The sequence below is a fragment of the Macrosteles quadrilineatus genome, unplaced genomic scaffold, assembly GCF_028750875.1.
Source record: "Macrosteles quadrilineatus isolate MER2022 unplaced genomic scaffold, UCM_ALF_1.0 Scaffold_4__1_contigs__length_99947679, whole genome shotgun sequence".
In the NCBI taxonomy this organism is placed as follows: domain Eukaryota; kingdom Metazoa; phylum Arthropoda; class Insecta; order Hemiptera; family Cicadellidae; genus Macrosteles; species Macrosteles quadrilineatus.
In genome coordinates this window covers 11,457,966-11,484,702 of record NW_026542597.1, presented here as the reverse complement: position 1 = coordinate 11,484,702, position 26,737 = coordinate 11,457,966, and the positions used below count along the sequence as shown (strand labels likewise).

The following is a 26,737-nucleotide window of genomic DNA, read 5'->3' as shown; positions in this document are numbered from 1 at the left end:
GGGAATATTTGTCGCCTGACGACGCACGGTGAAAGTGGAACGAATGGTCGCCATTGACGAGACATCAGTAGGGTTGGTCCAGTTTACCATAACAAGTTGTAATTGCCGGTGTCTCCATACGACATCCTCGCCATACACCATAACCATTCCTTGACAACCACACGAAACCATCCTAGACAGCCACACTAAACCATTCTGGACGAGAGTGACAGAAAGTTTTTAAATACTAATTGCTTGCAAACGAATTCCCTGTCTTGTAAATAAGTAAATCTCAAATACCTAAGTCATATGGGCATTTTAAAATTGGGTTTTATATAATTTCACTATGATGCTTACTATGAGTAATTTTCCCATGGGAAACCATGAATTTTTCTTTGAACTCTATACTACCGAAAATCTCATATTTCATTCAAATGGTGTAGTTATAGAAAAAAAGATTGATCCACCAACACAGTTCTGTAAAATATCAAAGTTCTCTTAAACATCAATCTTTAAACCAAGCCAAGATATAGCCTTTTGTAAATAACAATCTTTTACACCATCATAAACTATCACGCACGAAATACTAAAAGAGTCAACATAATTTTCTTTAAGCAAAATCCACAAGGCACTTTTGCAACTATGTTTTCTCAGAGTAAAAGAACTGACTGAAGGTGGTCTATAATATAAAGGTACTTAATTCCAGGTAAAATAAAAAAATTCCATCGTAGCGTGAAAAAGTGAAAAAGAAAACATAAATTCAAAAGCACTCTATCAGACAACTGTTGTCTAGTAAGCCACTGACTAATGCAAGCCCATGATGGAACGTACTCTTCAGTATGCCATCCAATGATTGTACACAACTCGAGCATGTTTTATAATCTCAAGCTAGCCCGGATTACCTGACGGGGTCAACGTGCCATCAGCCATCAGCCGCTGACGCAACTCAGGTGGGAATCTGCATGTGTAAGGTGATTAGCGCCTGTCGCAACAGACTTCCGGTAGTCAGCAGCAACAATGACTCGTTACAACTACAACTGCAGCCAATCAACACGTTAACAGTTACTGTGATAAACACGGCGGAGATCGTCTGTTGTATAACTGTGATGGAGTGTAAATGGCATTTGGAGCAGTTGGATGTATCAATATATCAACCATCTGACTCGTTCTTGTAGTGGATGGGGTTTCGGATTATATCCAGTGAAATTCACATTTCGGGACCTTAAAATAATCGAACTTGCGATTATGAATACTAAACCCAAGCCTTGGTGCGCGCCGTGTTTATATGTTGCGTTACGTTTTCTTGGCGTGTGGACTGTTTGACATCATCAAATCAGAAATCACTGATTGAAACCGAATTATTCTATTGGTCGTTTAAGTTAACTTCGTTCGCATTTATAAAGCTGATTACTAGGAATGGGATATTTGATTTGATGAATATTTAAAACAATTTGAAATAAAAACAATGTGAGTGCTACTTTTTAGACCGCAGAATATTTTGAAGAAGTTTGACGCTGTGGACATATAAGATGGTAAAAAAATATTACAGAAAAATAATTGTATACAAGAACGAATACTTAAAACAACTTACAGAGATTTATCAGTGGTCCACGTAAGATTTTAAACTCACAATTAATGGATAAACTTGACAAAAACACAGAGATGAAGCATATGGTTGGTACAATAGTTACCAATATACTTACTAGTAGTTACTGCAGTGAACATTCAGTACAAAAGTCTGTGGTAGCATCTAGCGTGACCACCTCCCCGGGTGGGCGCTGGACGCGGACCTCGCACGTGGGGCGTCGACCCGTGACCGCGGGGGCAGAGACCCAAGGCCGCCGCAGGAGGTGGAGTTGCCGAGGTGCCGCTTACCTCAGTCTCGACCGCTGCACTTTCACTGCAGAACGCTTCCTTTCTACGCCTCTAGCGCGAGCATTCCAGATTGATCAGTCGTTTGAAGATACACTGTGTTGTATCAATAATATAAACGACTGCATACAGTATCTTATAACTTGTGTACAAACAAAATAAATAAATTCTATTGTTCTGCAGACATATCGATCCTGAAAAGAGTTTGTAGTTTTTTGATGCATCGAAAATGGATCCCAAGCTTGATCATTTTGATTTTAAATGATCCTGGCTAATGAAGCAGCTGGTTTTAGTCAGTAACAAAGGTACACAGATCATCTCACTCTATTCTACACTCATCCTTTATTCATATTTGGGTTCAAATACGCACCTTGGTGGCGTCTCCATATCAATCTATAACGATAATGATAAACATGATAATAATTCTTATTGCCTGTTGACAATTTGCAGTAATTAAATTTTAGGCATAGTTATCGTGTTGTTGTTTTGTATTTTCATATAGCGCTCGTCCTTGTTCTAAGTGTGTTAATCTAGACGACACCGAGAGATGAATAAATTGTAATCTTGGGTGAAAACCCGGTTCATCCACTATAATGAAAGTTTAGGGACTCCAGACCGAGACGGAAAATCTGGTATTTTATAACCAAACAGCAAATCATTGAATTCGAGAGCTTCCTCAACAAAAGTTCCTTTTACCAGGATAGCTGTTAAAACATGTACTTACATTATAACATTAGGGTTTGCGAAACAAACTGTTTAAACACTTTGGACGGGTTTATAAATAGAAAATTCTAAAGTAAAGTTTGACAATTGAAACCTAAAGTTACACACTGAAGGTCTGATTATCTTTCTGCCGTAAGGAAATTCAAATCAGTTAATGTAAAGTAAAACACAATGTAATCACGCCTTGTAATCGCAGCGGAAGTCGCCTGAGGAAGACGGTTGTAACTGGACGAAACGTCCTTGACAGTGTTCTTCACGCTTCTGGACTTAGCGACTGATAGCTTCTGGAATAGGCATGGGGAAAATTAAAAGTGAATGGTTTAAATTTAAGTTGCTTATGTTCTACCAGAAGGCGCGAATAACGTTGAAACTAGTATCAGCAGTAAGTACGATACTGCCAATAGTGCAAGTCAACTAATCCAATTTTCGTACAAGTCAAAGCCTGATTTTGTGAGTATTTCGTGCTATGTCGGCTCTTTGATTTCTATAGGGTAAGTTTTACTACAGTAGCTGTGATTTACTTTCGGCAAAAATACTGGAGGACTATAGATTGTTTTAGTTGCAGTAGATTCGAAGTTTACCAAGCAAAAGGAAACAAAAAGTAAGCAACAAATCCTCCTTTGTGGAACTACCCTTCAGTTGATCCAAAAAATGAGGCAGATCTCTCATGGGGTATGTTTTTATACTAGAAAACATCCATAAAATCATGTTGTTAATATGTATATGATTATGCATGGATATTTTCCTGATAGATTTTAATTCTGTACAACATATGTACACGTAACTATAGCTGCATAGGGCTCATACTTCATCCTCATTGTGTCCTAGTCCTTGAACACTTCTGAACCTCCAGATCCTTGTCTTCTGTCTTCATTATTCTTTGTCTTCGCACAATACAAGATCATTATCAATGTTTCCGACAGGTAAATTTCGTAGTTTTCAAGGGTAATTTCGTAGTTAATTGTTCGTGTTTCGGAATTCCCGTACTATTTAACTCGTTCAATGTTTTTAGTTGAATACGTAAATTCAGTTTCAATAGAGAGACTTTAGAGTGAGTATTTCAAGTCAGAGGCGAGTGAAGGATGATTGTTGGATGATAGCTGTGTTACTCACTGAGATCAGCTGTTGCTTTGACTAGGGGCATTGATTGAAACCCAATGATCAAGAACAGCTGGGAACATTATTGAATCACCCAAAAAGCATTAGGCTTTTCTCAGGATTGAACTGGCGACCTGAGGACTAGTAGAGCACTCAGTTGGATGTTCAGCTACAGCAGATCCTTCAGATTGTGTAGAACTCTAAATTTAAATTAACTTCATATTGTAAAAAGGTAAAAAGTAGGTAAAAAGGTTTCCTTAAAAAATATTGTTGGACTAATTGGAAATTCCTAATTTACTGCACTCCCGCTAAGAAACACGTTGTAAATTCATTGACGCTAGTTTGATAATTCTTGTAACACTCATAACTGCTCCAACCTCTTAACGCGTCGGCTCTAACAAGCAAAATATCTCTTGTATTCTGAGCACGCAGGTTTGCTGCACCATTAGCAATCCATTGACTTTATAGTGCAAAGACTTCTCATCCGTTTGTAAAATCTGATGCCCGTTATGTGTATCATGCTGGTAGCGTTTTGAGTCGCAGCTGGTTTAATGTTTGTCTTTTATCTTACTGTGCTTTAAGCTTTGGTTGTGATTCCACAAGAGCTATTGTCAACGAAACAGCTGGTCTTGGTCGGTAATACAACTAGACAATGCATCTCACAACAGTGATTCAACAGTGTGGAATCTACACCCATCCTTCACTCATATTTGGGTTAAAATACACACCTGAGTGACATCTCCACCTCAATTAATAATTTACAATTATTGATAATGACAATAATTTGGTAACAGTGGTACGTAGGACTTAAGGTAATTTAAGATTTGGGATAGAACAGGAACTAGGCATAAATATAACAAACCATCACAGTGCATGGACATTTCGGCTATGCATGCAGGACGTCCAGTCGTACTTGAATAAAAAATCGACATTCTATGTAATGTGTGTGTGTGTGTATGTTGTTTCTATGTTCGATGTTCTATGTAATGTTCATTGTATGTGTATAGATGAGGGTTTTTAGACGTTTGTTTCGTAAATTTGCGTCCATCTGTAAACCCTGACCTCAGTAAGTTGTTGGTTCTAGGCTGCATCAAGGTGCGTTGTGTAAGAATTGTAACAGCCATTGGTCAATGGCCATTGGCTGTTATGGCTGGTGACCGACCAGAACTAATGGCTGAACCACCACGTTCTGTTTTATGACAGTCCAATTGTCTTTGCAAGATAATATTTCTCGTGGGTTTGGCCAGAGTATAAATTGAATCGAGAACTAAATTGTTGAAACATCAATTGCAATATCAACAGATTTATTTCAATAGTTAGTGCTGTACCACTTGAACTATGTATCATTTCTTTATTTCAGATTTGCAACGGATGATGTTATTTATTTACTTTTATTTTATTATTAGATTCCACAGTGTCCTTGCATCCCGCGTCACTACTGCACGGTAGGACGAAGTTGGTCTTGGACAAATAATTAGCAACTCCTACGCGGAACTGGCTGGAATGACTCAATTACTCGTTGCAGTCATGTCCTGCTGGGCTGGCCTGGTGTGGGCAGTACTGGGTAGCCTACCTTGGTAGATGTAGACCTACACAACCGCCACTGACAGATACTATCTGGTGTAGGAGCTCTAGAGCTCAGCCCACGACCTCTCCTGTCCCACCTCACTGCTGAGTCAGGAGAATCTGCTCTAGTTGACAACACAGTGATGTTTTAGTTACAAATAAATAGGATTTATTTGGCTTGATCCACACTAAACCCTCGGTGAATTCCCAATGGAAAAGTGAGTTAGAGAAGGTCGTGGTGATAATTAAGCCTCTTGACAAGTCTGATTTGATAATTCCCTAATTGAGGCCACGAGGTTCTACGTTACAAATATTAAGACGACTTCTTTGACTTGATCTAGATTAAACCGTTGGTGAATTTCGAATGGAAAGGTGTGTTTCCCCAGACCTGCACGATGACACCAACACCCGTGGTCTCCTTGACGCCTCTCAAATTAAAAGGCTGTTCAAAGATTGGCTGTGTAATAACAGCGTATAGTCCTTTTCTGGTATTTGGCATCTGTAGTATTTTTAGAAGCAATCGAATTTAGTATGTCAAAAATATTTATAATCCCAACAGTTGTAAACAAGTTGGGTGGCTGAGTGGTTACAATGCTTTGCTACTCAAGTATACCGGTTCGATCTTCGAATCTAGTCTATTGATCTATTTGTACGGACAGTATTTTATAAATTGCTTAGTCCATGCGTATTCGTATTTATGCTCCCAGGCCAACTGCTAATAGCAAAGGATTCAAACGAACATAAGTTAAAACACTAAAAAAACTACATTAAAAACTACTCGAATGAGATTATTGCAGGGGCTCAATTGTGAAACATTTTCCAAAATCGAGCATTATCGCGATGGGCCGAAAGTTGATGGAGGAGACTCAGTCGCCAGCCAACTACTGACCATCCTGTTGTTCAAACCGGTCTGCTCGTGACAACGGTTCAGCCGAGGCCGTATTTTATCACCGACTCACGGACGTCGAACGTGGACTTGGGTGAGAGTGAGCTTGGACTGAATCTCACAGCTACGAAAATATCGGTGCAATATCAATGAAAACATTTGGCATTTTACTTCAAAATCACCTATTGATTACATCACTTCTTTCACGGCTTTTTCGCGATGTTGTCAAGTTCATGACAATTACTTGAGTAAAATGCAAAAGTTGGTAATCCCTAATGTGATTCTGTAACAACGAAGACCCGGCTAAAACGTAGAGCAAAACATTTTCTAAGCACATGTTTAGTAAGCCACTTAGCCCATCCAAAGTAAACCTATTGAATTCAAAAAGATTTGTAGCTCCTTTTAAGGTGTCATTTGTCTATCCACAGGGCCTCAGACTCACCAGTGTTTTTTTTTTTTTGTGATTTGGGAAAAACATGAGAAAATGGAATTTCTGTTAATGATTTATATTCTGTAAGGTAGCCTTCAGTTATAAAGCAAAAATGTCCACATTAAAACAGACGACACAGGTATAGTTCAAGTAAAACTTTTAACTGTGAAATATTATTGTGAGTTGATATTAAGTTTCAGTATGTAAGGCAAACCATGGCTACCAACCTCAGCCTCTCCCAAAGTTCAGGGTTCAGGGCCGCCAATGTACCGGCTCCAAAACCGAACGGCCTCCGAGACAGTGTTTGAGTCACTGCTCTGCGGTCAAGTTTTGAAACAGCAATCATCGATTTCGACGATTACGACCGGTCAAACCCTCATTCATTTCGAGTATATCGTTTATTATAATGAGCTCGTAAACTAAATAATTGACTAACCGCTCAAATAAGAATGTTGCATGACACGTTCTGAAAGGTTTCCCTAGCTACGTCAGCAGCGAACAATATAGTTGTGGTTGAAATTTTAGCACTAATGAAGTTTAGGCTTAATGAAAATAATATACTTACCTCATAAGAATATGTAACACAATACATACGTAATGCTTTGACTGCAGAGTACATACCAATTTTTCATGTAGCTTTCTTCTTAGCTTACCTACTTATTTTCTTCTTTTACTCATCGCAAGTTGCTGGAACGTTACCTGAAAGTTTGGATTCAGTTTATTTGTGACATTCAATGGTAACCGTCAGTCAACTCTCCAACAAGATCCACACAAAACTAAATCATTTTGTTCGTTGTTTTGTTTTTATATATTTAATTTAAGGCGTGAACAGGAATTATAAAGCCTTTTCACAAAGAATAAAACAGCCACAAGGACTAGTTATACAACACTAGCTTCTTATGAGGAATCAATACCTTTGATAGACTAAGATTCTTCCAACATCCAACTTGCATAAAAATATTTAAAAACTCCAAATATCTTGCTAGGCACCTGATTCATGCGCTTCAGTTAATATTCTGTAATTACCACTTTCCATCGGTTTAAGTATTTCGATTTGATTAATCTAGTTTGTTTTCATTACCATCAAAGGATTGGAATGTTTTGCAATATGCAACTCATAAGGCGTGTCATACGGAAATAGTAAGTTTGTAGGCTGAAACCTCCATCTTGTCTTGTCAAGTAGTTCACCATCACCACCCGTTATTGTTAACAAGATTGTTGATTGTTGTTTGTTTTTGTCCTTGTTCTCGGGAATGTCTGTGAATCAACAATATTGTCAGTCATTGTAACGGGAAAAGCAATGGGTAATTATTTTGCTCATTGAGCCGTGCGGTTGTTACTCATTCTGGTTGATGACTTAATTATTCAACTGGTAAGGTTTGATGGGTCAAAATTAAAATATTAGAAACAAAACATCCACTTCCACTTAAACCACATGGTAGTTTTAAGTCATGTATGTGTGTGTGTGTTTTCGTAAATTACATTCTCTGCTTTTTTTGTTTGAATACTCATTGAAATTAAATTGCTTATTTCAATTTTGTACTAATTATATATAACGCTATAGATAAAGCATATATATTGTTTCCAATAGAATTAATAATACAAAATTTCAGGTTAGAAGCCATGATTGTACCTACAGAAAGAAAATCCCGCCGATTAACTTTTATTGATATGCTTAGGGAAACCAAGACAAGAATCCAATCCATTTTGTCGGATTACTATTAAATTTGCTAAGGTTTCTTTCAATACCATTACGTTTTGACAATTATGTGTTATGTGTCGGGAAATTTGACTTCTGCTGTGAAGTAGACATCCTATTACCTACCAACTTATTAAACCATAATAAGTAAACAAATATTATGGTGGTGATTGTGTATTGGAGTGACTGTGTACTTAATTAATCAGTATGTATATATTTTAGAACACCAAGAATGTGTCTGCTATTTTAGCATGATGCTATTACTATCCACACAATCTGTATATTACTGCGTACATCAGTTAATAACATTAATCCAACAAATTAAACCCTCTAATTTGTATTTACCATTCTACAACATTCCCCACGACAATTATGCGAAAACATGCACGGCTTGAATTGTGGGAAGATAAAAAGTCACAGAAGACTACAAGTATAATAAACCCATTCAGATGAACGCAGTGAGACAATTAGAGATGTAGCAAACAGCCGATCTACCCTGTGTACAAATTAACTGACAATAAAAACCTTCAATTGATGCATTAAGAAAGTAAGCGCAATGAAACAGTTCGAAGGAACAAACTATTTTCATTGAATAAACACACTCCGATAAAGATTTTTCGTTCTTTTCGATCAGCTTAAGAAAATTTAGGAAAAAAACAAACAAACAAAAATAAAAATTAAATTAATTTATATTCTTTTTATTTAGATTTATCAGTAACATTTAGACGTCTATATCAGGTTGATGGGAATTATATGTTGATAACCGAAGACAAATTAAGTGTACTAATAAATTGCTCAAAAGACAAAAGGGAGACAAGTTTTCGAAATCAGCTATCTAAATCGTAACCAGATATGCAAGGCACCTGTTTAATATGTTGAAGTCAGATGAGAAATACCAGCAGAAATGAAAATTAATTTTTCAATAGATACAAGTACCTTTGTTATCAGGTATTCGCCCTTAGCCTAATTTATAAGAAAATTGTTGAGCAGTTATGGTTTCTAGTCTAAATATTTCTGGACCTTCACCTGTATAATGGAAACTACTGTTACTCATACTTTCATGCGTGCGGGTTATTGGAAAACAAGGGAAAAGAAAGTACTAAAACTAAAAGTAACCTTGTACATCGGGGTTTCCGTGCCACGGGGTCTCGTTTGTAGAGGGTATTTCTCTTGGAACCGGCTTCATAAATAAATATGTGACGAGCTGGAGAGAGTGAACGTTAGTTATGCGTACATAAAGTTTGGGCCAAGTATGTCGATGGCTCAAAGAATGAGTTTAATGAGTTTGGGCGCAGGTGCTCTTATTGGAGATAACAAGTGGTGGTATAGAAGAAAGGACCTTGTGCTGGAGCAGCCTCAGCTGCTATCAACCATTCCCTTTTTGGTTACTGAAGTATGTACAGGACAATTCGTTATTAAAAAAACTTTAGTTGAATAAACCACCTGAAGAGCAAATTTTACAATTCTTTGTTTCGCTCTTAGTTTTTGTTACACAAATAGTTAATGTAAAATAAAAGATGCACATGTAAGTGGTGCACATTTGATTTGGTTAAAAAAGACGGTGTGTTCCAAGTTATTCAATTGTGTCCATTTTTAATTCTCAAACTACTTAGCTACAACCGCTGACTATACAATTTTATTATACAAAAGTAAATTATATTTAAGTTGAAAGTTCTCCATCGTCTTCGATTCACAGTTCTTATGAAAGATGTTTTCCTTTTTCGTTTTTCTATATACGCTAAACAATAAATATCTTTGAGATTTTAAGAGGAAAAATTGTTTTATTTTGTTATGCTTGAAAGATATTACCTTCAGATGTGCCTTTTACTCCGCAAAACAAAATAAGTGCTTTATTTTTGTGAGTTAATTTGGTTCTTTGTGGAAAAATCTGCATGTCCATGCTTAAAATCTACACCTTCCTAAATTCCTGAATCTGAAACAACTAATTTCCAACTTCTGTATTTTTAGGACTCCTTATCATGAACTAGTCCAGAATCACCTTTACTCCATGATTCTGAATCTTCAGCCCAGAGTCTTGAGGCCTTCTTAAGTCCTCGTTTACGTTGTCTTGACTTCCAATGTGATGACAGTTGGTGTTTTGATATACCTTAGTTCCCAACATACATCCACATTATCCTATCAACGTCACTGCATCCGTCCATAAAAAGATTTATTTTGACCTCGTTCTTGTTTTTTTTTACAATTTTTACAAATTTTCTTCTGTTTCAGATATTTGACGAGGCATGTTGACAATGAAATGAGGTAAGTTATTACTTTTACCACCATTTTACTAATTCTACAATTACAGTGGAGTTGTAGGACTATCTCTAGAAAATAGTCAATCTTTCCTATTTCTTTAAGATATTTTAAAACATTTTCAGCAATTGAGTTCACCTAGGTTTCTACGTTTTTGTAATTTTCTTTAGTGTTTGCAAGGAACGATCCAAACCCCGGTCTTATTAATACAACGTCGACCTTCCCTTTGTATCGCTGGCAATGTAAACTCTCCCATTTTACTGTCCCAGTTCACACCAAGAGTATATTACTCCGTGGCTTTTGGTTATTGAAAAATGACAATTAGAATGGGTATTCTTTAAAGTGATAAGAAAAGTGTTCCTACAAAAAATGCATTAAAGTGACTTTTTAAGAACATTTCTTAAACCAAATCATTCTATACCTTCAACTAGATAAATGATCAAACATTGAAATAATCGTGAGCTGCATAGTTTTTGAAAATCATCAAATTCCTCTGCATAGTAAGAAACATCTAAAGCTCGTGTCAATATGCAGAATGCAGCCGCAACGCGGAAATTTCTTCAAGCAACCTTTCATATCAAGATTACAGGAAAGTGGAAGTGTTTTAAATTGATCCACGTTCTGACGACTTTCTAACCAAAACCCGATCGATTCCGAGGTACGAGGGACAGTGACTCTCACTCTAGCACTTGCCAGATCTTGTTTTAATTGAGGAGAGTTGTCAAGCAAACTCGTTAAGTAAGTCCTTATTCAGTGTTTTCTGTTTTAGATTTAGTGTTAATTTCATTAGTTAGGTTGTGAAATCTCTTGGTTGACTATTTTTCATCCTAAAAGAAATGGACTTTAAATTGCAATTTTGAAAATAAAAATACATTGTTATACAGTTTGTTGATACACAACAAGAAACTGGCAGAACACTTGCAGAATCTCTTTGGTCGTAGGATGCCATCGATATCCCATGCATTGACGCCCAATCACAGGAAAAAGAAGGAGGTGAAGGTTAAGCACCATAAGAACTATGCTACCTAAAAAGAGAATTGGTTTTTGAAGATGAAGAAAAACGGCGGATTTAAAAGTGGAAATATCCCGCACCGGTTAAAGCTATGAAACATCTCAACGCACACTGTATCTTTTGGGCATAGTGTGGGGAGTTATAGAGAAGAAACTTGCAGATTAGATCGGAGCTATGAGCTGTCAAACATTTGCAAATAATGTTAACATTTTTTAAATTAATTATGTTTGATAGTTAATTTTCATAAATTGTGTTACTGTAGTAGCTGTTAATCGTTTTCGTGATGTTTATGTTTTTAATAAAATTTCAGCATTTTTACTGCCAATGCTCTATTACCACAATACAATTTCGCCTAATACGCGAAATAAAATAAAAATAACGTCATTTCGAAGATGGATTCTCGTACCCATCGATTCATCTCGGTTGACACTTAACCCTGAACGTTTCCAAACTCAATTGACAATTTGCACACAATTTGTTATCGGATAACGTGAAATACGTTCACCGTCCTTCGTCCTTGATAGATAGTTCAGCAGTCATGGGAGACCGTACGCTCGCACTCGGCCTTGTCTAACTGATGGATCAGCTGTGTAGATGTCATGATTATTTATAGACGAATCTACTGGAGGTCGGTAGTTGACAAATAGTGAAACAGTCCCAGAACCTTGATAGTACCATTATAAATACTTAATAGATTGTCACCCTTAAATAAGCTGATAATAATTTTCAATCTTTAGGTTAGTTCCGTCAGGATGATGTCGATGGCGTTTCGTTCTTCACTGTTGTTGTAGTAGTTTACGCGAGTTGCGTACAACCTACGACAGTTTTTTAATTACTAAAAATCACTACTCATAACTATTAAGAGGGGTTATGTTTTCGTTTATAACCTCTCATTGCCACTGAGAGTGATGTAATGAAACATTGTACCAAACACTAATTCACCACTCAACAATTAAATTGGCCTGAACAGCTGATTAGTTGAAGTTGGAATCATTACTATTTTACTTCTCTCCCAATACTTGAACCTCATTGCTCTGTTACCCGTGTTATGAGTAAAACTATGTTGTTATGTAAAACTTTTAAATTCTAAGAACTGAAGTGAACTGTGGTAGGTTAAAGTTAATTTACTTACGACCGTTTTTTTTTTTTTTAAGTAGCCAGACGTTTTTTTTACACTGATGCGGAGGAGTGCCTTAGAGTCACATTTTTTCAGGGCAGTGTCCATAGTTGCATCATTTCGGATACCTCATTATAAACATGTTTTGCATCTTTTGGACGAATACCTAAAAAAAAAAAAAAAAAACTATACCGCGTATCGAATCAATTCCAGAAGCGTCTGTTTCAGCGGCTCTCACTTTGGCGCTGCATCTGCTAATAATTATTGTAGGAAGGAAACACGAATTCGTGCGATCTCTAGATAGTTCAGTTCCATTATGGCGGCGGAAACTGTTCTGCCAACTATCCCTAGCCGGGAAGCAGGGTTGCCAAAGCTTGCTGACGAAAGCCATTGTTAGCTGACGTAACATTTTCGTATGCTAGATGTAGGCTACATTGCACTGCCATGCAGCTACAGCATACTAGCGGTAGGTCAAGGTAAACTTAACCTCGCTGATCGAGGTCGTATTATTTAATATGTAAGACATTTGCTATCACGGTCTATTAAGTAGCAGCTATATACACAACCCTGTCGTTGGTTATGAATACGTAGAGATTGGAATTAATTGGAATTTTGATATGGTTGTGGCCAAAGACCGTATTAAATAGCGTGCAATTGAAACCTCAACCCCCTCCTGTTTTTCGTTTAGACAAAGTACTAGAAGTGTAAAGCAAAGTACAAAGGGAACCTGTGTTGCTGTTATGTACAAGGTGGAGTGCGGTAAATTATTAAGTACTTCAAATCCACGCTGTTGGTGTGGAGTGGTTTATATGTACCAAGTAAGTTTGTAAACATTGATGATTAGTTACAAAATGCAGTGCCTAAGGAGAGCTTATTTGAAATTTACGTTTATTTATAGATTTTCTATTCAGTTATATCAATGGAGCTTGCTTAATTGCAATTCGTGATTCCCCATATGCCATGATCTTGGATGGCAATCAACCATAATTTGGGAATGCTGACGAAGAAGACCTAAAAAAAAGTGTAAAAAATCGAGTGAGTTACAGTTGCAATACACTGCAATCTGCGCAAAGAAGATTATCTCTACAAAACTTATTCCAGTACCAACAAGTCAGAGCTATGGTTCCACAGGATGCAGAATCTCCACCATGCGGTGCATAATTTTTCGCAGCGGAAAATTACGCAGCGAAAAATCAGAGGGGTGGTTCTACAGACTGCGAAAATAACGTTGCGGAGATTCAGTTCTGTCCAAACTAGCGACGAGTATGGATGGAAAGAGGAAAACCCTTTTGGCTTTGATGCTATATGAATATGATGACATTGATGATGATGTTGTCGATCTTTTATCTTTGTTAGTGTCAAGTCGGGTGGTGTGACAACAGGACTGAATTTGACCTGGTCCGTTCTGGGTCCGCAGGCGCAGCCATGCGGATAATTTCAGGGGTGCGACATTAGGACTGAGGGAGATCTCCCTCACCGCGTCGGTTTCTTCCCGTTCTCCCGCGGCCAGCACCCTTCTTCCTACCCTCGCAGACACAGGCAAGAGAACTAATCACCTAATGGAGTCGTTCACTAGGTCGCTGAGAACGCATCACCTCATGGAATCGTTCACTTAATTGCTGCGTCGTGTTTTTGAGAGAACTCGACAGTGCAGCATATTCTTTCCAGTTCAAAACTAAAATGTTTAATCACTCTAACAGTTGTTATATCCATTAAATAATGAATAAAATATAGGCTCTATTATTTAGTAAGTTACATAATGTATAGTGAATGGAAAAACGAGGAGTAAATTAAAAAAGCTGTTTAGTTGTACACTGTCTTAAATATTTAAAAAAAATTGGCTACTATTTTCCGAATTCGTTTAGCTCTTCTACCCGACCGATTTTCATGATTGAGGTCTCAAATTGAAGGTATGCACGCACAGATTTGCCATCAAGCATTGGCATATAATTATCTATAGTCTCACTCGGTCTATACGTAAACGAAATTTGCTCTCCATGTATTTCTTATAGGAGTAAAATTTGGGTTCTCTTTGCCGAGTTCTAGCTCTTCTACCCGACCGATTTTCATGATTGAGGTATCAAACTGAAGAAATGCACGCACAGATTTGCCATCAAGCATCGGCATATAATTATCTATTATTCCACTCGGCCTACACGTAAACAAAATTGCTTCCCTTATATTTTTTATGGGAGTTAATTTAGGGTTTTCTTTTCCGAGTTCGTTTGGCTCTTCTACACGGCCGATTTTCATGATTGAGGTCTCAAAATGAAGGCATGCTCGCCAATAATTGACAAATATTTACCTACTGTATTACTCGACAAAAAACATAATTTGATATATTTTTGAGTTCTTACTACAATTTATGATGTATTTCACGAGTTACTAAACAATCCTATATATTTTAGTCTAAGAACCTCCAGTGAAATACCGCCTTTCATTTAAGCTATTATTTATTCGAATCGGACGAGTTTAAAGCAAACGTAAGGTGAACAACCAACAGAAATATTATTTTCCAAAAGGGTTTTCTATGATTAAAATCAATAGCTCCAGTATTGTGCATGTTTTTGTACATGTTTAAAACTAAAAATAATTAGTAAATTATAGGCTTTAATTTGAGCTATTGATCGTTTGAATCAGTTAAGCTCAAGATACTGTGTTACTCAATCAAAAATCATAAATTTGATTATATCTCGGATATTATATCTATCTTAACGCTGCGGAGCAGCATGGGTCCTCTAGTTTACTATTATTTATAAAATCGTTACTTGCATTAAAACCAGCTCAGTTTGGACAAACAAATACATTTAAATAGGGTATACAGTTTACCCAAAGACACTTTAAACTTTCACTTTACACTTTTTAGCCGGGGTATTTTGCATGTAGACCTAATGTGAATTTAGGCTTTTCATATTAGTAAATTTATGAAAATTTAATGTTCGTCATGGGCAATATATACGTTTAAAAATAGTTAAAGATATGAAAGTAAAACCTAAAATTAAACTAAAGTAATTATTAGGTTGTTAGTTAATTTTGTATTACAGTGTTAAATTGTACTACTGTATTGATATAAGGAGTAAAGGTGTTGTTGACGTTAAGTCGTATTAACTGGGTTTATTTATTTAAATAATGCCAACTTTAAATATTTGGTACAACTTTCAAGCATAGAACTCACTACTGTGGACATACACCAACAACGCTCTGATTTTCGTTTCAGTACAGTGTGGTATTGTTAGTTTGTGGAACGCATCTCACGAACTCCCTGGATTGCGGCAAATGCAGCTCATAGAATTAAAATTTGATGTCATAGGGTTTGTTGTGGACGGATACTGATCTGTTATTTTCTGTGAACATATTTCAGAAAGTTCATTGGCATTGGTGTTGTAGTACATAAATTATTTCTCAGTAATCCATTACATACGACCTAATGGCTGGAAGGTCCAGATTACAGAACATTGGGAACTATGAACAGAGGAAAGGGAATGTGTGACCCTTCCTGGAATTCCTAGCTCGACGCAGACGTTTCTCTTTGTTAACTATGCATCAGGTGAACGGGATGTTGGTAAATAATAGAAAATCTCAATAACTAACGGTACCAAATGTTGTCATGGTGAAGTGTTGTTTAAGAAATAAAACATTTCTTTACTGACACTAATATATTTCAATCCTCCAGCAGTGCTTGCTAAACAGAGGATGAGTATACTGTCCATCACATTGCTAGAACTTAAGTAAAACAATATTTATACTACTTGAATTTACATGCTACATCAGTGACACACTTTTGATTGTCATTTATATATTTAGATAAAAAGATACATTTATGATATTATACGTTCCAAACAAATTAAAATATTGTAATTTTAAATTTCATGTAGTTTCCTGCTTCAACGCGAGGTCCGATATAAATTGTCGTTTTCATTCGTTTATGGTTTTCAATTTCGATAACTTGAGTGGAGTGATTGATTACATCATCTTTGAGTTGACTCTTTCAAGTCATCGGAAATTATTACTGTTATTCATTTTGAAATAATGCCTGAAATACTTTGCAATGCTCGAATACGAGCAACAGAAGCACTAGTTTAAAACAATAGTTGTTAGCGCTGCAACGCGCACCCGTAGAGTATTATAGGCCTACATCGATGCGCGCACCGGGTAACTGTTAGTAATACATAAATATTTAAACAAAAACTGTATGGATCATAAACATAAATAAATGGTGTCGCTTGCCGAAATGTAATAGTAATTTTCATTACCCTACACACGAAAGTACCTACACTTTTTGAGGTCGATTCACACATAACAGTTACGACACGTCACAGTTCAGATATATCAGTCACGTCACAGTTAGCCAAAATATTCTTTAATGGATTTTCTATTGCTTTATATACACTCATCCGGCGCAAATCCGTCAGTCGCTCTCTCGGCGTCCGTCAGTCAATTCCAGATTTCTTTCTACCGACATTTTTGGTTTTCGGCCTCCTGTCGGACGTGTTTGAGTTGAGATTAGAAAAATAGTGGGGTTTTTCATTTAAATTACCGAGTTTGTATTTTAAGTACTGTTTGTAACAATGGACAAGATTTAGGATAAGATTTTGATAGAATATTAAGTTTTAATTTACCATTTTTCACTGTAACATATCACTGTAAATATAGTAACGCAAGTCCGACTGAAACCAAATGAATGACCCTGACAATCCACAACACATTAATTTATGTTACAGTCGATGGTAAAATTACTCGTTCCTATACTCTATACTTATATAATTTGACTGAGAAATTTTGGATTCAACTGAGACTGAACTGTGACTGGTCTGTGGTGGAACTGTGACGGAACTGATATAAATGAACTAAGAAAATACAGTAGGTTATTTCCGCTACTGCAGCAAAATTACATAACGTTAACTTTCTGTGCATTTGTGGTGCACGGAACGTAACCGGTATGGGATTTTGCTGTGCAGACCCCATATTGAATAAACAAAGGTATTCGTATTGTTTACAAGTTTTTCGATATCGTAATGAAAAATAATGTTAAATACTCATCTGAAAAGTGCCATTGCGGGTTCGAAAGCTTTTTCCAAACAAATAAATCTGGCTAATAATTATCATAAAATTTGGTAACTTATGGATGATAAGCATAAACAAATGACGGAACTGAACGAATCTTATACTAACTAGCAACACCGGGGGTGTTAGAAACTCTTTGGCATATTCTCATAATTGCTTGTTTCCTCTATGACATTTGTATTTGGAATGATTTAACTAACATCTGTTATATTCTTTGTTTTTTTAAATATACACAATTACAGTCTACTTAAAGCCCTTTAATTATTTTACCCACGACCGTTTTTTAAAAGTAACCATTTCAGTTTAGTTCTCAGAATTGAAAAGTTTCACTTAACAGCTGTTTACTTTCATAACAGCATATTTCATTTCATAACAGCATAGTTTTTCTCATAACAACACGGGTAACGGACCAATGAGATTCAAGGATTGAGAGAAAAGAAGTAAAATTGTAATGTTTCGAACGTCAACTAATCAGCTGATCAGGATTTTATTCGTTGTAACAATTGACGTACAACACTTTGTTTTAGTAAATATACTTGTTAGTAAGCGTATTTTTAAACATAAAATCATAAAGGTCTCAATGTAATATTTCAATGAGTGCATCGTCATTACTTTTACCAAACCCGCCATGTTAAACTTCCCTATCCCAAGCGTGATGTATACAACTTCCTTACTTCTCGAGTGATGTAAAGTTGAAAAAAACTCACTCGGTGATGTAATGAAACCCATTTAATTAACATTGAGTGCATAGCTTAAAAAATATACCTCTATGGAGCCTTTGAAGTTCAACGCTAGAAATCAGCTGTGCTCTTGAATTTTATTGTTTTGTTTTGAAGAATTTTCCTAACCTAGCTTTTGTTTGTACATGAACGTTACTGTTAGAAGATGAGTGAAATGGATAGTGAAAAATATTGTTCGTAGCCTCCTGTATATTGTCGGGTCAGGTAAAATCTTGTACGTTACACGTTACGCAAGAGCGTGTTTACATCACTTAGGTAAATTATGCAACTCGCTTCCGCTCGTTGCACAACATTCACCTGCGTGATGTAAAAACGCTCTTACTACACTTGTAAGGTAAATAACTATTACACCATCCTAGGTAGCCTAAATAAGTGTTTACAATCTGAGTTAACAAAGCGGACTTTTGAATCAAGTCAAGTGGTACGGTTGAATTTCGTATCTAAATAAAATGGGTGATCAAACAACCATTTGACGGCATTTTAAAGGAACCAAAATTGTCTCTTCTGAATCTTGATCTCGTTGCGAGGCACTGGAATAGCGGCTAAATTATATTAATAAAGACGAATGCTAACAAGTGAACGATTCCATGAGCCGATCCGTTCACTATCCCACTAGTTCACTATGTGTCCGGGGGTAGGGTGATGGGAATAAGGCAGGGAGAACGGGGAGATTCCATTCAGTCCTAATGTCGCACCCTCGCATTATGCCGCACGACTGCCCCAGAGGGCTCTGGCTGGCCCAGGTCAAATTCAGTCCTGTTGTCGCTTTACCGTCAAGTCGCAGTGACCGAAGTGACATATTTAAGAATCAAGACAGTGAAGGGGCGTATAACATTCTGGTTCGTAATCATTTAGTTGACAACGAAACTAAGTTTAAGTGGTACTTCCGTGTGTCAAAAGACCAATTTTTCTTTATGACTGATCTCATCAAAGATGACTTAAGTTACCCACCAACGCTACTAATCGAGACAAACAACCATTGAATGCCGAGATGAAACTAGCGGTAACACTAAGGTATGTACCAATATTTAGTATTTTTGCTATTTATTTAACGAAACTTAAGGGGTTTCAACCGCGATCAGATCCCGTTCAACACTTGATACCTAAACATCTGCACGTTCACAATATTTGATGGCTCTTCTCCGCTGGCGGAATCCGCACTGCTACTGCTCTCAGACCAGTATGATTTCTCCGCCATGCGGAACGGAAATTTCGGGATGCGGAATCGCAATTTTCTTGTCAATGGAACCGCACACATGGGAACTCCATTAAACCAGTGTCGTTTTAATTCCGCAGCGGAAAAAATCGCTCCGCACGGCGGAGATTCCGCATCCTGTGGAACCAGGCCTTAAGAGTGAGTGAGTGAGTGTTAATTTCTAAATTTCTGATTAAACTACTGCTGATCTAATTTCTTCGATATTTTGTAATATTACACCCGTCCCTGGTCCTATTTGAAAAGCATTAAGCAAGATTAGTGTCAAATATGTCCATAATCAGTAGAAATAGTTCATATCGTATGTTAGCTTATACAACATTAGTGTGCAACATATTCAACATTCAGTGTGAGTTTAGTGTTGCAACGCTTGTGAAACCATGTCCAACATGGACGGCGATTTGAAGAGTTGGCCAATATGTGAAGTGCGTAGTCATAGTGGAACGTCCTCACGCCTTGGTTGTAGCACGATGTAGCATTGGGCGATGTAGCAATACATGGTGTGTAGCAATAAGTAGTATGTGGTAGCAATATAATAGGATGAGCATTGATTATATAATAGTTGATTATGGGTGAACATTGGCAGAGGGGAGCAATATGCAAGATGAATTGTTAATAATATTTATTTGATCAGTTATTCCGGACATTTCCATCATAATTTGTAAGAAACCATTTTAACGATGTTTCGGGATTCCAGAAACGTCGTGAATAGCCTTTTTTTAGTAATCGTGATCAAAAATTTCCACAGTAATCCTTTATTATAAATTTACCACCTCCGAAAATAAACCTCCAACTGTAGTATGGGGTGACTTCATAAAGCATAGGGTAGCAATGGTATGTAAAGGTATGTAAAGACGATTTAAACATGTGTATGATTATGTAGTACGTTGTATTGATAGTTAACTGTAGTACAAAAGAAACGCGTAATAAAGACATTTTTATTTATTTATGATAGAGTTCTTGGGATTTTCGCTTATAGCAATTTTCACTCATCATATTAGCAATATTGAAGATTAGCAATATGTGGTGTCGCCTAGTATTTATTAGTGTGACAAATTATGTATAGTAATTTAACCGGTGTCTAGGCCTACTGTGTGACAATGTATCTCTACTATTTATATTTTTACTAGAGTCTAGACAGGCATTTTTTTACATTAATAGAGGTTTCAGCACTTCTAGTCCATTAGTTATTTGCGGGATTTGAACGCCGGACCTTGGGGACCGAAGTCGCGCACTCTACCACTAGACCAGCTCGGTTAGGTCTACGAAAAGTCTATCCTCATCAACTGTTCCACTCAAGCTAGTGTCTAATTATCCCACAGTATTCCCGGCACATGCTGGCCGGGCCGGGTCATATTAGCGGCAATTAGCCGGCCGCAGTACGTAGCCGGCGGGCTCACACACGAGCTAGAGTCTGTAGTGATGAGAGCCCAGTGTTTCGATAAATCATAGGCGAGCGGACGCTGCAACAGACGCTGTGGCCAGGGCCGGCCGTCGACCTCCGTAGTGGAGTACATGAGTTGATGCTTCATAACTATAGTCTGTATGATGGAACCAGTCTCCTGACCCTTCGTCCACCTGGGACTTGCCCGGGTTTTAAACCATTGGCCAGTCTTCAAGACGGATCAGGAGGATTCATACAGTGTTTAACAAACACAGGACGGTTTGACAGTGTTGCCAAACTATGTTATGTAATTACCATTGACTATTCTCATACGGTGTAATTGGACCAACTGGATGATTGCCAATGGATCCCATTAACAAGTTCCAAACTTTTCACCCCACACACTCGTCAACCTCTTAAGAACCATTATAAAAATTATCTTCGTCCAATCGGCCTCGTAACTATAAGCAAAAAACTTATGTGCGTGGATGTACTTATCCGTAAAAGAATTTATAATGTATAACATTTTTTTGTATAACTATAGACTTGTGGATACTGAAGAAAACATATCTCAGCTGAAGACATGTTTATCCAAACAACATAGCTGAAGGGGACTCTCAAAGACTAGGCTACAGTCTAAAATAATATTTTCTCCCTTAGTATTTGTCATTAGCTGATGCGACGTGAACTACTATTTACAATAAGTTTGCGTTTCCAGTTTACCTGGGATTAAAAGTCGTGTAGAACAGAAATCAGTTATTGACCTCAACAATGTCTTTGGTTCAATTCAATGGTCGTTCATTCCATAATTGTCTACACCTTTAACAAAAGAATGTCTATTTATACGCGTACTATATCCCATGTTGACAAAGAAGAGAAAAAATCAAGAGACGGTGGTATACACTTGAACGATAAGTATTAGAAAATTTAATGTTGACAACCATTCAAGCAAAATACCCAAGTGAATTATACCGTTGCACATCAAACTCTAAGAAACTCGGCCAGGTCCAAATTCACCAACATTTTTGGGGTCGCTTCTAATGTCCAAATTCACCAACTTCCTACCTTTAGCAGGTACGATATTTCTCCCGGCGGGCGGGGAAGGAATTCCCTCCAAATAGTTTGCCATCGCCTGCTCCGTCTCGTCTCGGCGAGAGTGTACTGTAACCTAACCTAACCTAACCTAACTTAACCTAACCTAACCTAACCAAACCTAACCTAACCTAACCTAACCTAACCTAACCTAAAGCTGCCTGAAACAATCGCAGCTTAAACAGTACTATTAGGGCTAAGCAGTACACTCTCGCCGAGACGAGACGGAGCAGGCGAGGGAAAACTATTCGGAATTCCTTCCCCGCCCGCCGAGAGAAATATCGTACCTGCTACAGGTAGAAAGTTGGTGAATTTGGACATTAGAAACGACCCCAAAAATGCTGGTGAATTTGGACGTAGCCAAGAAACTCGTACTGTTTTCACGACTGTTTAGTGTTTAGTTCTTCGGAGTGCAGAGTGCCCCATTGACCTATTTGTTCATTCTCATGTCGAAGCCCTGTTTTGCGATTAGCGTCGCCTTGTCCCGTGCATGCCTGACATTCCGGTGAAGTGCGCTTGCACCAATTCTGCGCAGTTGACTAAGTCGAATTGCACTGGTTTGCCGAAAGTACATGTATTTTAGGCTAGTTTTGCAAAAAAAGACTTTTCTCTCGTTGTTAATGACTTGGTAAACTGAGAGGATTTTAGTATTTCGACAAACGAATAAATAAACAATTACAGCCGGGTTTACTGTCAGGATAGCCAAGTAGTTTTAAATCAAATCTTAGGGTTGCTGGTTGGATCCAAAGCAGATTTAATTCTGGACCTAGATGAAATTTTGTTATTTTATCATCAACGGTTGACGTTAGATAGTAATAAAGGAATGGAAACATAAAAACATAAAAATATGACAACGGGGGAGCGAGCTGGCGTAGTGGTTAGAGCGCGGGACTTCAGTCCCTGAGGTCCCGGGCTCGATTCACGCCAAGTCACCAATGGATTTTATCTAAGTGATAATGCCACAACCCCTAGGTCTAGCCTGAAGTAATGTGAAAAACAATCCCAGGCTCGTGCCTAGCGTCCTTAGGACATAAAAAAGACTGTTTAATCAATTTCTATTCACTCTTAAACAAAAAACCACAAAAATATAATAAAAATGTACCAATTTTCATGTCCAAACTGACAAAAATGTACAAACCTCATCTCATTGCAATTAATACACAAACATACATAGTCTAAATGAAATTTTATATTCATTGGGATTGTATTTCGATAGCAATTTTGTCAACTAATCCCCTAATTTGGTTTGGTAATCATAAGTCAATAATGGAACTTTGAATTTGTACTTCAATGAAAATCTTCAGTTCGTCATAATTTTTTTGTAATTAGTGTAATTTAAGAGTGTTGTAATTGTTATCGTAACTAATTGTAGTTTTAATATTATGTACAATGTTGTAGGACTTCATAGTAGTCTATAAATAATGTAAATTAACGGTAACAATGTAACAATGGTTATAAAACAAGCAAGTAATCAGATTATAAAATAACGTTATTAGCAAAATATCCGTAATTGCTAGACTATTTATAAACCTGCAGTCATAAATTCCCAGTAAGCGATGCAACAATCGCGCGGGCTCCAAGGCTTTCTTGTGATACTAATCGTCCTTGTGTCCTCTGTCGCATCCTGGGAATCTTAGAACGGACTTCATCAACTATTATAGTCACAGTGAATGCTTCTTCAGTATTTTAATTTAAACTTCCTTAAGAGATTTCCAATAGATTTATCACTCATCCTTCACTCATATTTGGATATAGCTCCTATGTGGCGTTCCCAACTCAATCGATAAGATAGTAATGATGATGAACAGCCTTACTCGCAAATATTTCTTTGGTTCAACAGCTAGAAAATGAAAAAAAAAGTTAATAAAATGTGACATACTCAGGAAATACCACCTGTGATAAAAAATTACAGAATTATTGTAAGCTCTGAATAATTTACGATTGCCGTCTAACTATAATCATAGATTTTTTAATATATGCTATAGTGAAAGTGTTTGAAAGGATTTTTTCAACTGCAATACGAGCATCTAATTTATTTGGCCTGAATACCTTAAAACTCATATTTGCCATTATACCGCTAAGTATAGTTTTGAATTTGAATTAAATAGAAATCATTATAGAGCTTAAATTTTTAAAGGTGTCTTAACCCGTTACACACCCAGTAACATCAAAAGACGCATTCGCTACCGGTAAAATGAAACTCCAACCACTAACAATACTGATCTTAACTTTGGCCAATCAGATGACTGTGCGCGACCGCCCAACCAATAGGGAGGCGTTTCAATGCATTGTTGCAACAGCTGACGAGACGTTTCCTGTTAGTAATTTTGCTCATCATTGTACACCTGATTTGGCACGGCATACGTGCGATCGTTGCTCCTTGCGGTTGCTATGTGGCAGAACGTGCGGTTCTCTGCGTTCTTGCCGAGTTAGACGTCTTCTTTTGGCTATACATGACCAATAAAATATTATCAAGAGAGTTTAAAATAAATTACTGTTTCGGGATTTAAATTGTATGCCTCCAAGCTGCTGTCATATACTATTGTATGTGTACCGACGTATCTAATGTAACTTCAGTATGACCGTTGATGTCTCCAAGCTGATACTATACAGTTTACTGTTATATTGTGCAACGACATATACTATACACCTAGCCTTTTATAACTTCAGTACGACCCACCGTTGATGTCTCCTAGCTGCTACTATACAGTATACTGTTATTTTGTGTACCAACATATCCATTTAGCCTCGAGTAACTTCAGTACAGCCTGTACAACCGACCGTTGATGTCTCCAAGCTGATACTATACCGTTTACTGTTATATTGTGCAACGACATATACACCTAACCTTGTGTAACTTCAGTACGACCCACCGTTGATGTCTCCAAGCTGCTACTATACAGTTTACTATTATGTTGTTTAAAGACATATCCACATAGTCTCGTGTAACTTCAGTACGACCAACCGTTGATGTCTCCAAGCTAATGCTGTATATTGTTATATTGTATACTACACGTATTGTGTTGATATACACGTAGTCTCATGTAACTTATATACGACCCACCTTCGATGTTTCCGAGTGGTTATTTTGTACCGGATATTCTGATATTTTCCGAAAGTTAGCCATTGTTACATTTGGCGCAGCTACTTGCCAACAGGAAACTAATTTGCATAACGACTTGAGATATTCTAGTAAAAAGTAATTACGCCAACTGTTGCAATGTTAAATTGTGGGTGGATAATTTCGTGTTGTCGTATTTCTACGACTACAGATTACAATGACGTGACTTCGCCCTCTCTTCTCGTAAACGATGGACGACCGTGAACTCGACATCCGGCGAAAAGTCGTACTTGGGCTTCGGAACGTTATGAATTGTAATGACGAAGTCTGGTGCATGCAAATGATTCCATTAAATATGCATATTGTGTTCCCATCTGTATTGCTAATATTTAATATATGAAAATAATAGCTTGATGAATTTAGTTCAATGACAACTAAATTAATCGAAAATGTAGTATATAGCTTTTTATTACAGCATCCTTTAGATCTGAAGGTAATTTTGCATTTTAAATTTGTCGCATAAATGGGGTTTTATAATTGGAGTTATTTTATCATATGATATCGAAAAGAGTCTAGTGAAATAGCAAGCCTAGAAGTTTCAAAAGTAATCTTATTTTGACATATTCGCAATTTAATATAGGGTGGACTTAACAATAAACGAATGTTTAGTGAGTACGATGTACTTTACTAATTTTGTGATCACTTCAACTATTGTATACTTTTTTCAAACATTCCCATTTGTAACAAAGCTACAATAACACTGTCCTTTTTATTAATTTACGTATTTTGAATAAACTCGTTACATCCATTACCTCTTCTCATGTCACATTTTGTACATGAATTCTTCTTACTTAAATCTAAAAACTCAACTCGAAACCCCAAATTGTTTTTATCGTATTTAAACGGTGGGTGTGTTGCTGGTATGTTGCTGGCATAGTTATTAATATCTCAAGCTTCAGGACAAGAAGAACGGGTTCAATCCCCGACGTACCCAAAACATATGACAAATTTTGACCACTTTCCATTAAAAGCGTGTGGTTTTTCTTCACCCAATCTTCACTGGCACCAACACTTAACACAAACCACTTACGCTCTATATACATGGACCTAATGATTTCCCACTGACTCACTATATTCGGAGTATCGTCTACATTACATTTCCAGTTACAGAAAACCACTCTTTTATCCTCTCAGCCACTCTTCGTGGAATCATATGATGTAATTACTATTACCACTGACAATATTTACGGCTAGGCAGGACTGTAGACGCCCTTGGCTCAAGTGACGCAATATGACGTCATCGTATCTACGTGGTGAACGATTTGTCTGATCACTATCGACCTTGATCCACAACTCTTTCATCTGTCTAGCTTTGTGCTTATGATAAATTGAGTGATATTTCCTATTTGATCGTGCATGAAATGCATTGATTTATCCATGTGTTGTTTATTGCGATGATTCTTGTAAGTCAGTAAATTAGGAACATGTCTGTTGGTTTGATAATGAATCAGTTTGTAAAGAGTATACTTAAAAATTGATTTTTAT

At 37.0% G+C, this 26,737-nt stretch overlaps 1 protein-coding gene across 2 annotated transcripts in view; it reads left to right on the top strand.

Moving 5' to 3' along the window:
• Positions 1–26,737, top strand: part of LOC128991626 (uncharacterized) — a 109,361-nt gene that overhangs the window by 38,014 nt on the left and 44,610 nt on the right. For both annotated transcript variants that reach the window (XM_054414677.1, XM_054414678.1), the window contains one exon: positions 10,483–10,515. The gene's annotated coding sequence lies outside the window, so the exon portion shown is untranslated. The remainder of the gene's footprint in view (positions 1–10,482; positions 10,516–26,737) is intronic.